The sequence below is a fragment of the Delphinus delphis genome, chromosome 2, assembly GCF_949987515.2.
Source record: "Delphinus delphis chromosome 2, mDelDel1.2, whole genome shotgun sequence".
Classification (NCBI taxonomy): domain Eukaryota; kingdom Metazoa; phylum Chordata; class Mammalia; order Artiodactyla; family Delphinidae; genus Delphinus; species Delphinus delphis.
In genome coordinates, this window is record NC_082684.1 from 104,453,070 (window position 1) to 104,468,195 (window position 15,126).

Consider the following 15,126-nt stretch of genomic DNA (forward strand, 5'->3'; position numbering starts at 1 on the left):
CCTGTGCTCCGCAACGGGAGAGACCACAACAGTGAGAGGCCTGCGTACCGCAAAAAAAAAAAAAAAAATTTTTATACAATGTTTAAATTTGTTTTTTTAGCATGATTACCTTGTTATCAGAGTATGTAGTCTTTTAAACTATTTTTTAATTTGAGTTTTCTTTTAATATGTGATCAACTTTTTAAAAAATATTTATTTGTTTACTTATTTGGCTGCACTGGGTCTTAGTTGCAGCATGCAGGATTTAGCTCCCTGACCAGGGATTGAACCCAGGCCCCCTGCATTGGGAATGCAGAGTCTTAACCGCTGGACCACGAGGGAAGTCCCCGTGATCAACTTTTTAAAAGTGCTCTTTGTATTCCTAAAAAGAAGGCTTCTGTAGCAGTCAATATTTAGAGATGCAGAAGTATAGCTACCATATCTATTATATTTCTACATATCTCTCACAATATTTTTGACCATTCAGGAAATTTCAGGGCTTCACTTGCCACATAAATGTTTAGGACTTATAACTCCAGGGTAGTGTACCTTTTGTCAGAATATAATGATCCAAGTGGGCGCCTCTCTGTGCACGGGAAGATGGCCATACAGGTGACCAAGTCAGTGCTGTTCGTGTGTCTGGGTAACATCTGTCGATCACCCATTGCAGAAACAGTTTTCAGGAAACTTGTAACTGATCAAAACATTTCAGATACTTGGAGGATAAACAGTGCAGCAGTGTCCACGTATGAACTAGGAAACCCTCCTGATTATCGGGGGCAGGCTTGCATGAAGAAGCATGGTTATCCCCATGAGTCACGTTGCCTGGCAGGTTACCAAAGAAGTCTTTGCCACTTTTGATTATATACTATGTATGGATGAAAGCAACCTGAGAGATGTGAATAGGAAAAGTAATCAAGTTAAAAACTGCAGAGCGAGAATTGAACACTTGGGAGCTAGGAGCCACAGGAACAACTCATTATTGAAGATCCTTATTATGGTAAGGACACTGACTTTGAAACCATCTACCACCAGTGTGTGCGGTGCTGCAGAGCCTTGCTGGAGAGGGTTCACTGACCCAGGTCCAGTCCTGCTGTGGCCCAGGCTTGTCCCCATAGGCCCGCATTCTCAGTGGAGCGACAAGTGTCACCATTCCCTCGCCAAGGCCGCAGCCCTTTCTTCAGTTGACTCACTGTTTCCTACCTTAAAAAATAATTGTAGATGGAAATCAGTTGTTGTGTTTGGTGGAAGAATAAATAAAAATTTTGATTCAGGCAGTTTATGGGGTAAATGTTCTTAGACTAGATGAACCTCCCACTTCACCCCAGTTACAAAAATAGTGGAACAAACAAAATAGTAGAGCAACAAAATAGAACATAATGAAGTAAAACATCACTGTAAGGCCCATTAGCATCTGAGCCCATCGACACTTCCAAGAATCTGCACTACATCTTCCCTCTGTGTGGACGGGGCCCCCTGCCCTGCACTACCTCTTGATGCCAGGGCCTGGTGTCCAGTGATATTGGTGAGAAGTGTTCATACACGCTCACAGTGCACACTTGTGCATTGACAAGACAGGAATGAGGAAGATTTGTGGGATTTATCTTTAGCACCTTCACTCCTTAGTTTGTGTCTGTCTAGTTTATTTCATAAGGAAGTTAGCTTATTTGTTCCCATTTGAACCACTTTGCCTCTGGAAATGTAATTATGTCTGGGAAGAAGGACACTTGTGTGCTGGTTTACCTTAGGTTAGTTTGAGGACCGCACCTGCTTTTACATGCAGATAATTAATCTGAATGTCAAATATAGATCAGCTTAGGTGGGAAAAAAATAATAAGTTGGAAAAAGTCCTTTTATATTGGAATGCTTAAATATTGATATGTTAAGTATTCTTTTATCAGTGGTTAGTTTATAGTCAAATATAGGTAATTTCTGTACACTTGGAGATGACTGATCTAAAATTTGTATGAATATATGTCAGAAAAGATGGTTTTCAAATAAACTGGGGAAATTACAAAAAATATATGTATAATGATCCACTCTACCACTTCATACTTTTTTAGCTTGTAAGTTATGGTACTTGTAACTTGTAACATGCTTTTATTTTTGTATAGATTTGGCTGTTGTGTCTTTATCCAGCCTTTTACTCATAACTTTTCTTTCCTGTTTTAAGATGTAAATTGTATAAACAGTATATATGTAGCTTAATGTTTTTTGACCACCCCTGAGAGATTTTCCCCTATTCCACTCTTTGTTAACAGACTTCCTCAAGATTTTATCTACTTTTTTTGGTTAGCAGAAATGCTTCCTGGTTTTAAACAGTTTGTTGTGTAACATTCTTAATTTCTGTCATTGAAACTTTCATCTTTTTAATTTCCAGTTATTTCCTTGTGAAGGCGGGGCTGTGTGAATTGGGTAACACTAGTGTTCCATCATCATATTCCCATTAAGTGTTCATTGAGTATATACTCTGGGTTAGTCTCCATGATAGACTTGATAGACTTAACATTACAAAAATGAATGAGACATGACCTTACCTTGAAAAAGCTTGAGATAGGTTAAGAAAGAGAACCATAGATGCATAAAGGAAAAGAATAAAAGTGAGATGTGTGCAGAAAGTGATGAGAAGATTTTCCTATCAACAAGGCAGCTAGACTAAATGAACAAGTAATAAAACTGACCAACCCAGAAGGAACATGAAAACGAGAATAGAGACATTTTTTATTGGCATTTCCTTACAAAAAGGCTGGGTTTCAGCCCTTTTTTGGTTATAGGACATTGAAATGTAGTTTTTAGAACTATTTATTGTCCTATTATTTGTAATTGGACTTAACACAATTTAACTGTTATAGAGAGAGAACACTGCATCTTGAATGGACCTTCCTTTACATTTTGTGCTATTGCTTCCTGCCTCCCTGCAGTCAGTTTTGAAGTCGTTAATGGAAAGTTTAGTGATAGTACCTTCTGAGACATAAGATTTAAGATAACTTTAAGTAACTTACTTTGAGGGGAGGGATGGGAAAACTAAAATGCATTAAACTTCTTGACCAAGTGACTTTCTCAGAGTTACAGAGCAAGTTAGTAGGAAGAACTGCAGTACAATCCATTGCCCTCTTTACTCACCTGCGTAGGATGAGAGGGAGAAGTGAAAGAAAATACGGAATTTACTCTAACCATTTTGACAGTTAGACAGAAACCCTTATTTAATTTAGAAAATTTAAGGCTCAGCTAAGAAAAGGGTTTAAAACCAGTCTTAGGATGAGCTATTTATGTGCTAATTGTAATTTTTTCTTTTTAATTGTGTTAAAATATACATAACATAAAATTTACTATTTTTAAGTGGACAATTCATTGGTATTAAGTACATTCACATTGTTGTGTAACCATCACCATCATCCATCTTCAGAAATTTTTCGTATTGCAAAACTGAAACTCTGTACCCATTAAACAATAACTCCCCATTCTCCTCTACTCCCAAACCTTGTCAGCCACCATTTTACTTTCTGTCTCTATGAATTTGACTTCTCTGTGTACCTCATATAAGTGGAATCATACAGTACATGTCTTTTTTGTGACTGGAATATTTCACTTAGCATAATGTCCTCAAAGTTCATCCACGTGGTAGCATGTATTAGAATTTCTTCCGTCTTGAGGCTGAATAATATTTTACTGCATGTATATCCCACATTTTCTTTCTTCATTCATTCGTTGATGAAAACCCGGAATGCTTCCACCTTTTAGCTGTTGTGAATAATGCTGCTATAAACATGTGGGTACACATATCTCTTCTATACCCTGCCTTTAATTCTTTTGGGTATATACTCAGAAGTAGAATTGCTGGGTCATATGATAATCCTATTTTTAATTTTTTTTAGGGAATACCGTAATGTTTTCCATAGGGACTGCACCATTTTACATTCCCACCAACAGTGCACAAGGGTTCCAGTTTCTCTGTATCCTTGCCAACACTTTATATTTTCTGGGGTTTTTGTTTTTTGGGTTTTTGTTTATTTGAAAGTAGCCATTTTAATGGGTATGAAGTGATATCTCATGGTTTTGATTTGTGTTTCCTTAATGATTATCCATGTTGAGAATGTTTTCACGTGCTTTATTGGCCATTTGTATATCTTTGGAGAAGTATATCTTCAAGTCCTTTGCCCTTTTTTTTTTTTTTTTTTTTTTTTTTTTGCGGTACGCGGGCCTCTCACTGTTGTGGCCTCTCCCGTTGCGGAGCACAGGCTCCAGACACGCAGGCTCAGCGGCCATGGCTCACGGGGTCCATCTGCTCCGTGGCATGTGGGATCTTCCCAAACCGGGGCACAAACCCGTGTCCCCTGCATCAGCAGGCAGACTCTCAACCACTGCGCCACCAGGGAAGCCCCTGCCCGTTTTTTAATTGGGTTATTTGGGGGGTTTTGTTATTGAGTTGTAAGAGTTCTTTATATATTCTAAATATTATTAACTCCTTATCAGATATATGATTTGCAAATATTTTTCCCACTATGTGGACTCCCTTTTCACTCTGTTGATCATTGTGCTTGTTGTTATTTGTTTATTTATTTTTAAGTCTTTATTGAATTTGTTGCAGTATTGCTTCTGTTTTATGTTTTGGTTTTTTAGCCATGAGGCATGTGGGATCTTAGCTCCCAGACCAGGGATTGAACCCACATCCCCTGCATTGGAAGGCAAAGTCTTAATAAATGGACCGCCAGGGAAGTCCCTGTAATTTATTTTAAAATAAGCAAAGAACAGGACTCTGAACAAATATTCCTGGGACAGTGAGTTTTTATGGACATCCATATGCAGCATATGTGGGGAAAGCAAGAGCAGTGAAATATGAGGTCCTGGGGTCATTGTGATCTTATCAGAAAGATGAAAAGGTAAGAATGAAGACAAAGCACAAGTTTGCCCAGGCCTAGCCTTATATGAGGCAGTTGGGTATAATTGAGAACAAGGAAAATGAGATACAGTGTTCAGAAAATGCCTGTGAGTGATTATTTAAATGTTTAAATGAGCTTTTGCATAGATGAGGCAGTCAAGATGGTTTGGCTAAGCTACCACCTTTATTTGTCAAAAACAGGCACAGTTTAAGACTATCATATGCTTTAATTTTGTTTTATGTGTAGAATTATTCAAATTTACAAGTGATGAATTTCATCCCTGAGACATAAACTGAAGGAAAGAATCTCTGAGAAAATCATCCTGTGGAATTTTTGGTGTTTCTTCCTACTGTCTACTTCCTATTATCAAATATTTGTTTAGCAACCCTGTCAGGAACACAGTCATTACATTTTTGGGGGGTTTGTTTTTTTCTTTTTTTTTTTTTTTTGGTCGATTGATGCTTTTGGCAGAAAGACAAAACTAATTTCACATCTTTATCCTTAAAAAGAGATAAATTACAATTGGATACATTTAGCAGATGGTTCTAAATCCTTAGAATATTATTAATGCTGCTATAGGTTAAATTTCTGAGGCACTTCATGGATTATCATACCTGTACTTTGCTTCTGTGATTTTGCCTTTTGTTTGATATCAGCAGTCTAGGGCATAGGTCCCTGTTTTCAGAGCCATTCAGGATAATTGCTTCTATACTAAATTTGAAAGTATGCAAAGAGTATTTGCTTTTTCCAAGCTTTATGCTGTTTCTTCCCTTTTTCGCTGGCTTTTTTAAAGTCCTTTTATGCTATGCCTTATGATTGTCCAAAGCCTTTCTTTATGGTACTGTAACAAGTCTGTGTTCTTTAAATTTTTTTTTTTCGGTAAAGAACATTAGGATGTGAACAATGACTATTAAATAAGAATAGCCAGAGTAGAGTATGTAAACACCTCAGGTAGCAAGCAGAATCAATAAATTAGTCAAATAGAAGCCAGACTTTGAAGAACATATCTAGAAAGCAAAAGAAGTGTTTGGAGACAAATATAAGGGAAGAGATGATAAACAACAAGTATATTTCAGAGAGAGTCAGCTTGCTAACAACATGAACTCTAGAAGACAGTACAGATATTTCAAAATTAATTATCTGAAGTATAATAAAGGAAAATTTCTAGACTTTGATTAAGGAAGACCTATCATCAGAAATAGATAAGGCTGATCACATTTTAGATTCTAATACATATTTTGGTTAAAGTTTTATATCTTATACTAAATTTATAGTTCTGTATGCTTCCAATCAAGCAGTGAGGGTTAAACAGTACATTAGCTTGTCAAGATTCACAATAAACTATGTTGGGATTTTGATTGAATTTGAATTATATTTATGGATTAATATGGAAAAATTTGACATCTTATTAAGGTTTCTAATACATGAATGTGGTCTATTCTTCATTTATGTGGGCTTTCTTAACTGTTTTATAAATCTCTGTACATTCTTAGGTATCTTATACTTTTTGTTGCTGTTGTAAATGAGTATTTGTTTTTAAATTTATGTTTTTGTTTTGTTGTCCTTTAAAATATATATGGAAGGGTAGATAACGAAGACAAGACATTTCTGAACAGTAAGAACAAGATGGTGGGACTTGTCCTATCAGATATCAAAATGTAGAATTGTTCAAGTAGTAGTTAATAGTAAATTAAGACAGTGTTTGGCTCAGGGAGAGTTGTACTGACCAGTAGAACAGAATGGTTACCCAGAAACTGGTCCACAGATATATGGACAAGGGTGGCATTGCAGGTAGGGGAGGGGGGATATGGAGAGAGTATTTTTAAACAATGCTAGCATGATTAGTTATCCATATAGTATCCATATGGATCCCTATTTCATACTATATACAAAGATCATTTCTACATAGATGAAAGCGTAAAAAGCTTTTAAAGCATATGGGGAGAATATATTGTATCCCTGGAGTAGGGAAGAGTTTTCCATGACAACACAGAAAAAAACTAGCCATGGAAGGAAAAATTGATAAATTTTAGTATGTTAAAATCAAGTGCTTCTGTTCAGTTAAAAAATCCTTTAATGAACTTGAAAATATAAGCCACAACCTGAAGGAAGTTGCTACATACAGAACCAGCAAAGCTTTAGTATACAGAATGAATCAATAAGAAAAAGACAAATAGCTGGATAGTAAAATAGGCAAAAAGACATGAACAGCCATTTCATAGAAGAATTACATAAGGCCTATAAATATAGTTAAAGATGCTCAACCTTATTAGTAGGGAAATGCAAATTAAGATCATAATGAGATTGCCAAAAATTAAGAGATTTTCCAGTATCATATGTTGGAGAGGATGTGGATCAATAGGAATTGTTTTTTGGCCATTATCTGTGTTTTGTTAGACTCCGTGATTTTTTATTTTGAGTATTTTTTTTCTTTTTTTTTATTGAAGTATAGTTTACAATGCTGTGCCAATCTCTGCTGTGCAGCAGAGTGACTCAGTTATACACATACAGACATTCTTCTTTAAAATTCTTTTCCATTATTGTTTATCCCAGGAGATTGGATATAGTTCCCTGTGCTATACAGTAGGACCTTGTTGTTTATCCTAATAGGAATTCTTTTATTAATTGTTTTTAAATTTTTTTATTTATTTTTGGCTGCATCGGGTCTTCGTTGCTGCCCGCAGGCTTTCTCTAGTTGTGGTGGTTTCTCTTGTTGTGGAGCACGGGCTCTAGGCACGCAGGCTTCAGTAGCTGTGGCTCGCGGGCTTAGTTGCTCTGCAGCATGTGGGATCTTCCCGGACCAGGGCTCGAACCCGTGTCCCCTGCATTGGTAGGCGGATTCTTAACCACTGCACCACCAGGGAAGTCCAGCAATAGGAATTCTTATATACCACTGAAGGAGTATAAATTGGTCAACCACTTTGGAAAACAAATTAGCTTTATGTTGTGAAGTTGAATTTTGCATACTTTCTGACTCAACATCTGTAATCCTAGAGAAGCTCACACGTGTGTACTAGAAGATGTGTACAAGAATATTCACACCAACATGATTCATAATAGCAAAAAAACTTGGAAGTAACCCAAATGTCCTTGACAGAGAATGGAAAATTAAATGGTGGTATATTGATGTAAAAATATTAAACATTAAAAACGAATGAACTACAGCTATATATTGGTTCCTTTCAATGTAATTAGGCTAGCTTTGCAATGATCAGTGTCAAAAAATAATAAAGCAACACTTAGTCATTCTTGAAAAAAAAAATTACACTGAATTCCTGCTATGTGCCAGGCACTGTTTTGGGTGCTAGGGATTTAGTAGTGAATGAGAATGGACGTGTTTTCTGTCCTCATAAAGCTTATGTTTTAGTTTAGAGTGGGACAGATGACTAAGCAAGCAAGCAAAGCAATCTGTAATTTAATGTAACCATAAGAGATGTGGAAAAAGATGAAGCAAGCAAAGAGGATAGCATATGATGTGATGCTGTGTGGGTGGGTGTTTCTGCACAATCAGGGAAGGGTTTTCTGAAAATGTGACATTTGAGCAGAGTCAAATGTTCGAGAGGAAGGAGTCGTACAGCTCTGGGGTAAAAGTTGGAATGAGCTTGGCATATTCAAGGAAGAGCAAGAAGGCAAATGAGGCTAATACAGAATGAGCTAGGGCTAGGGGCAGAAGGGCGGGAGATGAGTTCAAGGAGGTAGACAAAATTCCTATCATGGGTCTTACAGCTTTAGCAATGAGTTTAGAATTTTTTAAAATATGGAAGGTCATGGAAGTGTTTCGAGCAGAATGACATGATCTGACTTATGTTTAGGATCTGAAGAATTGATTGTTGGGGGCAGAGGTAGGGGCTAGGGAGGTGGATGCGAAGGGCCCAGTTAGGAGCCTTTTGTAGAAGTTTAGGCATTAGATGATGGTAGAGTAGACCAGAGCAGACAGAATTGGATGTAGAAAGAAATGGTTAGTTTGTTGATATATTTGAGGGGGTATAATTGAAAGAAATTAGTGTTATTGAGACATATCTGTATGGGAGAGAAGTAAATCAATAATGACTTCCAGTTTTCGAATAGGAGCAGCTGGTTGGACAGTGATGTCATTTACTCACATTAGAGAATACTGAAAGATAAACGGATTAGGCCATAAGATTAAGAGTTGAAATGCCTATGAGACACTGAAGTAGGTGAGTCTGACGCTCAAAAGGGAGGTCTGGATTTTGGGGGTAGAAATATGAGACTCATCAGTATATAGATGGCATTCAGAACCATGAAACTGGATGAAATCACCAGGGGAGTAAGTCTGTGTAGAGAAGAGGAGCTGTGAAAAGAAGACTGAAAAGAAGTGGATGGTGAGAAAGGAAAAAAAATATATCAGGAGAGTGTAGTATCCTGGAACTCAAGAGAAGAAAATGTTTCAATGGGCATATTATATAATGGAGAAATATATTTACAATGGAGAGTATAGATATCAGGTTAATATATTACAAATGAATAGTAAAAAGACAGAAGCCTATAGAGAAATGCAAAAGTGATATGAATAGGCAATTCACTGAAGGGTAAATCCTAATAGCCGATACACCTATGAAAAGATGCTTAACCTCACCATTAATCAGGGAAATGCAAATTTAAAAGAGCAGAAATGCCTAATGCTGTCAAAGATTGGAAGGGAGGTCATTTTCATATCTTGGTGGAAAAGTGAATTATTATAACCTTTTTTGAAAGCAGTCTGGCAATATCTATTAAAATGAAAAATACCTCTAATATATGATCCAACAGTCTCACTCCTGGAAATCGTATCTCATGGAAATAGAAGCATCAGTGCATAAAAATCTAAGTATGTTTGCTGTAGCCTTTTTTAAGGGCAAAAACACTAAAAATAAGGTAAATTCCTTATTTAACATTCCTCAGGAAAAAGTTGGGTAAATTATAGGTTATCTAATTACTGGATTATTATGCAGTCATTAAAAATAAATGAGTTAAATCTATGCCAGTTGACTTCAAGGACTTTTAATAATGCAGAGAATTTGATAAAATGTGATTCATTTTGTGTGCATGTGTGTGTGAGAGAGAAACACCATAGTCATCCCCCCCCAAAAAAAACACTTCTGCCTGTGTATAAAATATTTGTATATTGGGCTTCCCTGGTGGCACAGCGGTTGAGAGTCTGCCTGCCGATGCAGGGGACACGGGTTCGTGCCCCGGTCCGGGAGGATCCCACATGCCATGGAGTGGCTGGGCCCGTGAGCCATGGCCGCTGAGCCTGCGTGTCCAGAGCCTGTGCTCCACAATGGGAGAGGCCGCAGCAGTGAGAGGCCCGCATACCGCAAAAAAAAAAAAAAAAAAAAAAAATTGTATATGAACATGGAGAAAAGCATACTTTGCTATGAATAGCTATGTCTCGATATTCTCAGGGGGATTGGTTCCAGTACCTCTGCATATACCAAAATCTGCAGACACCCAAGTCCTTCATATGTAACCTACACACATCCTCCCATATACTTTACATCATCTCTAGCTTACTTTTAATACCTAATACAATGTAAATGCTGTATAGTTACCAGCACTTGGCAAATTCAAGTTCTGCTTTTTTGGAATTTTCTGGAATTTTTTTTCTCAAATAATTTTCATTCCACGGTTGGTCAAATCAGCAGATGAGGAACCATGACTACAAAGGTTCCAACTGTAATCATTACCTTGGGATAAGTAGGTCTGAGAGAGGTTGTAGAGGTAAACCTCCACTCACCTACCACTCAATATGTGTACACACACACACACACACACACATCTCTATTTAAAAGAAAAAGGATCTCCATGATAAAACAGCTTCTGTGACATATCCCATTTATGTAAAATATATGTGCATGTATATAAAAGACATGAAAAGATAGTCACCAAAATGATAATCTAAAGTATAATTCATTTTTTTAAATAAAATGCTAAATTGGGATATACTTGTCATCATTTTTTTCTCCTTTCAATACTGGTTCAGATGGAGAATCTTGATATTGATCAGATAAATTCAATTTTCAGATAGAATAAAGATAATTTTGAAAAAAAATTTACAAGATTATTATCATTTTGTGCTCTTTACTAACTTCTGTTTCAACATCCATATTTCTTTTGCAGTCTTAACAAACGGTTTGTTTTGGATATAAGCTAAATAATATTGAGACAAAGAATAAAAATTAGAACAGATTAATGGTCAAATCCAGAAGCAGCTAGCTGTGTTCAGTTGAGTGATAAACCTAACTGAATATTTCAATCGTGAACACACTTACCTACTATTGCTACACATATTTGCTCAGTAGATACGAAGAGGCTCTCATACTTTTTAGAAAGAAAGTATTTAAATTATTGTATTTATTGATTTTTAAATTGAAATTGAAACAGATACCATGACTGTCAATAATGCAAACTTCTCAGAGCACTGTGAAGACCTGTGGGTTTGGAAACTACCATTTACAAAATGTTGGATTCTAGCCTAGCTGATTTTCTCTTGCCTTGTCTTCATGCATTACTCAGTATTCATCTTGACCTACCCCCACCTTTGCTGTTTCTCTCTCTGATTTAGCTGCTCTGACTTCTTTCTTTCCTCATTTTGCTTTTTTGAAGCTTTGTTTTGCCTCTACTCTGTTCATACCCATTTTGTGATGCTAACATTGCTCCAGTCCCTTTGGATGAAGTCCTATAACTTTTCTGATCACTCTCTGCTAATGAGAAGTCCTCAAAGCAGTTCTAGTACAAAAGCAGACTAAGTTCAATAATTAATATGGTCAATTCTGTTTATTTAAAACTTCAAACTTTATTTAAAGCCAAAATTTCTCCCTACCAAAGGTTGGCCTACTGTATTAAGAGGGGGGGTCAACTAATTTTTTTGACCTTACTTAATGTATTGACTGCTCATCCAACATTCTTCAGCCCTCTAGGGTTGAAACGGGTAGAAGGTAGCAGGAAAGTTCTTATTAGACTAATAGCTGTTGTGAGCTGGTGTTGATGCTGTCTGGACTGGGCAGCTGTTTAGGGCTGATTCTTTTTCTCATGAATTCTTTTTTTTTTTTTTTTTTTGCGGTACGCAGGCCTCTCACTGCTGTGGCCTCTCCCGCCGTGGAGCACAGGCTCCGGACGCACAGGCCCAGCAGCCGTGGCCCACGGGCCCAGCCGGTCCGCGGCATGTGGGATCCTCCCGGACCAGGGCACGAACCCATGTCCCCTGCATTGGCAGGCGGACTCTCAACCACTGCACCACCAGGGAAGCCCCATGAATTCTTTTATACTTTGTTTAGAGCTACCCTGTTTTACCTTTTGCTACATAACAGATTACTCCAAAATTTACTGGCTTAAAACAATAAACATATTATTTCACAATTTCTGTGGATCAGGAATCTAGGCATGGCTTACCTGGACCTTCTGCCTCTGTCTGTCACAGTCATCTTACGGCTTGACTAGGGAATGGATTTGCTTCCAAGCTCACTCCAGGAGTTGTTGGCAGGATTCACTTCCTCATGAGTTATTGACTTTAAAGGCCTTATTTCTTCATGAGCTGTTGGCCAGAGCCATCCCTGTGTTCCTTGCCACATGGGCTTCTCCACAGAGCAACTCATGATATGGCAGCCAGTTTCCTCAGAGCAAGCAATCAAGAGGGCAAGAGTCTGCAAGCTGGAAGTGACATCCCATCACTTTTACCATATTCCATTCATTAGAAGTAGATAACTAGATCTAGCCCACACTCAAGAAGAGGGGATTACACAAGGCCATGAATACCAGGAAATGAGGATTATTGGGAACCATTTTAGAAGCACCCTACCATCCCACCACCAGTAATCCTGGGATTATCTCATCTTCACTTCTCTTGATACAGGCAAATGTATCTCCTGTGAATAGTCACTTAGTCCAGTCCCTCCTCCCTAGACATGTCACGGTACATTTCTGCCTTCTTTCTGCCGTGGTCCCCTCACCTCCACATGGCCCTCTTGGATAGGATTTAAGACAACTTTCATACTACAGTAAGTACCCTACATACGTATAACAAGTTCTGTTCCAAGAGTGCATTCATAAGTCTAGTTTGTTCATTAAGTCCAACAAAGTTAGCCTAGGTCCCTAACTAACACAATCGGCTATATAGTACTGTACTGGAACAGGTTTATAATACTTTTCACACAAATAATACATAAAAAACAAACACAAGAAAGAAAACATTTTGACTCTTACAGTACAGTACCTTGATTGATTTTATTATTTTTTTTAAATATTTATTTATTTGGCTGTACTAGGTCTTAGTTGCAGCATGTGGAATCTAGTTCCCTGACCAGGGATAGAACCCGGGCCCCATGCTTTGGGAGTGTGGAGTCTTAATCACTGGTCCACCAGGGAAGCCCCTCAGTACCTTGAAAAGTACAGTAGTACAGTACAAGAGCTGGCATCCAGGGGCTGGCATCAAGTGAACAGGCAAGAAGAATTACTGACTGGAGGAAGGAGAGGAGGTGGGAGATGCTAGAGCTGAAGGATCGTCAGCAATAGGAGACGGAGGGCGAGCTGCAATTTCACTCACACCTGACGTCGATGGCACAGGTTCTGGTTCCTTGCTGGATTCAGTTCTATCTACCCTCTTGAAAAGAACCCAGTTATGTCTGGGTACTAGCTCTTTTTCTCATCATAGATGACACGGTAGCACTGGATTGCATTCTGAATGGCTGCTGCAAGCTTTGTGTAGCATTCTACGTTCGGGTCCTGTGCCTCAAAAACTAACAGTGCCTCCTCAAAAAAAAGAAAATCCCCTTGCCATTTCCTGCGTCGTGAATCTCTTTGGTTCTTCAGTTAATTCTTCCTCTTGTCTCTCTTCGTCCTTTCTCTGGGCCTCCAGTTCCATCAGGTCCTCATTAGTAAGCTCCTCATGTTGCACAGCAAGGAGTTCAGTGAAGTCATCCTCTTGGAGATCAAGCTCCAGCTTCTCGCTGAGGGTCACTAAGTTGCTGAAGACTTCTTTGGACTCCTCATCCACCTTCTAAAATCCATAAAAATCGAGAACAAACTGCGTGAACAAAGGTTCTTCCAAACCCCATTCATGGTGACGGCTGTAACCTCACGCCAAACAAAGTCAGTGTTTTTTCTGGCCTTGTAGATGTTACAGTCCTTCCAAAATTGTCTCAAGGTTGTTCCTGATCTGTCACTCGTCTTTACTGCCTGATGAAAAGTGTGATGCAAATAATATTTTGAAAGTCGCTGTAACTCCCTTGTCCATAGGTTGGATAAGTGACGTAGTATTTGGTGGCAGGTGCACTACTTTGACGTTGGGATGAAAGGGATCCATGAATGGGGGATGGCCTGGAGCACTGTCAAGCAGCAATAGAATGTTGAATGGGACGTCCTTCTCCATGCAATATTTCTCTACCTCTGGGATAAAGTAGTGGAAAAACCAGTCCTGGAAAATGGCCTGTGTAACCCAGGCTTTGGGGTTACTCTTCCACACAACAGGAAGAGCCCTTGGCTATATTTTTAAGGGCTCTTGGGTTCTCTGAATGATAAACTAAGAGAGGCTTCAGCTTCATATCACTGGAAGCAATGCCACCAAACAACAAGTGTTAGCCTGTCCTTTGCTGCTTTATAGCCTGGCATCAACTTTTCCTCCTTACTGATGTAACTTCGGTCTGGCATCTTGCAGTACAGTCCTGTTTGATCCACATTAAAAACCTGCTTGGGTAAATATGCACCTTCATCAATAATTTCTTGAAGCATTTCAGGAAATTCCTGGGCAGCTACCATATCTGCACTCACTGCCTCAACACTTAACTTTTACATTGTGAAGGTTGTCTGTAACCTTGAACCAATGAAGCCAGCCATGGCTGGCATTAAAAGATGTGCCCTCTGATTCTTCGCCGTGTTTCTTCTTCAAGTCTTCATGAAGGCTTTTAGATTTCTCTTGAATCAGCATTAAGCTGAGCAGGACTCAGCGCTGATGCTGATCCTGCATCCACACACTGAGAAGTTTCTCCATGTCCTCCATCACTTTTCCACACTTCTTCAGTATTATTGTCAACATCATCAGCACGGCAGACTTCACATTTTTCATGATCGTCCTTGTTCTTTAGAATCATGCTGATGGTTGAACGAGTCGTAAGAACGAGCAACGCCTACCATCTTTTCTCCTCGTTCCACTCTCAATTATTTTCACTTCTGTTTACATCATTACCGCTTGGCGTTTCTTAGCGGTACCAGCTACATCACTGCTGCTTTTATGCTTGCTTCCAGACATCCTGACTTGAAATAAAGATACTGT

General features: G+C 38.5%; 1 protein-coding gene and 1 pseudogene across 1 annotated transcript in view; both read left to right on the forward strand.

The window, feature by feature from the left end:
* HDGFL3 (HDGF like 3) overlaps positions 1-15,126 on the forward strand; it is a 73,945-nt gene that overhangs the window by 20,448 nt on the left and 38,371 nt on the right. The window lies entirely within an intron of this gene.
* LOC132419721 (low molecular weight phosphotyrosine protein phosphatase pseudogene) lies at positions 579-1,056 on the forward strand (annotated as a pseudogene).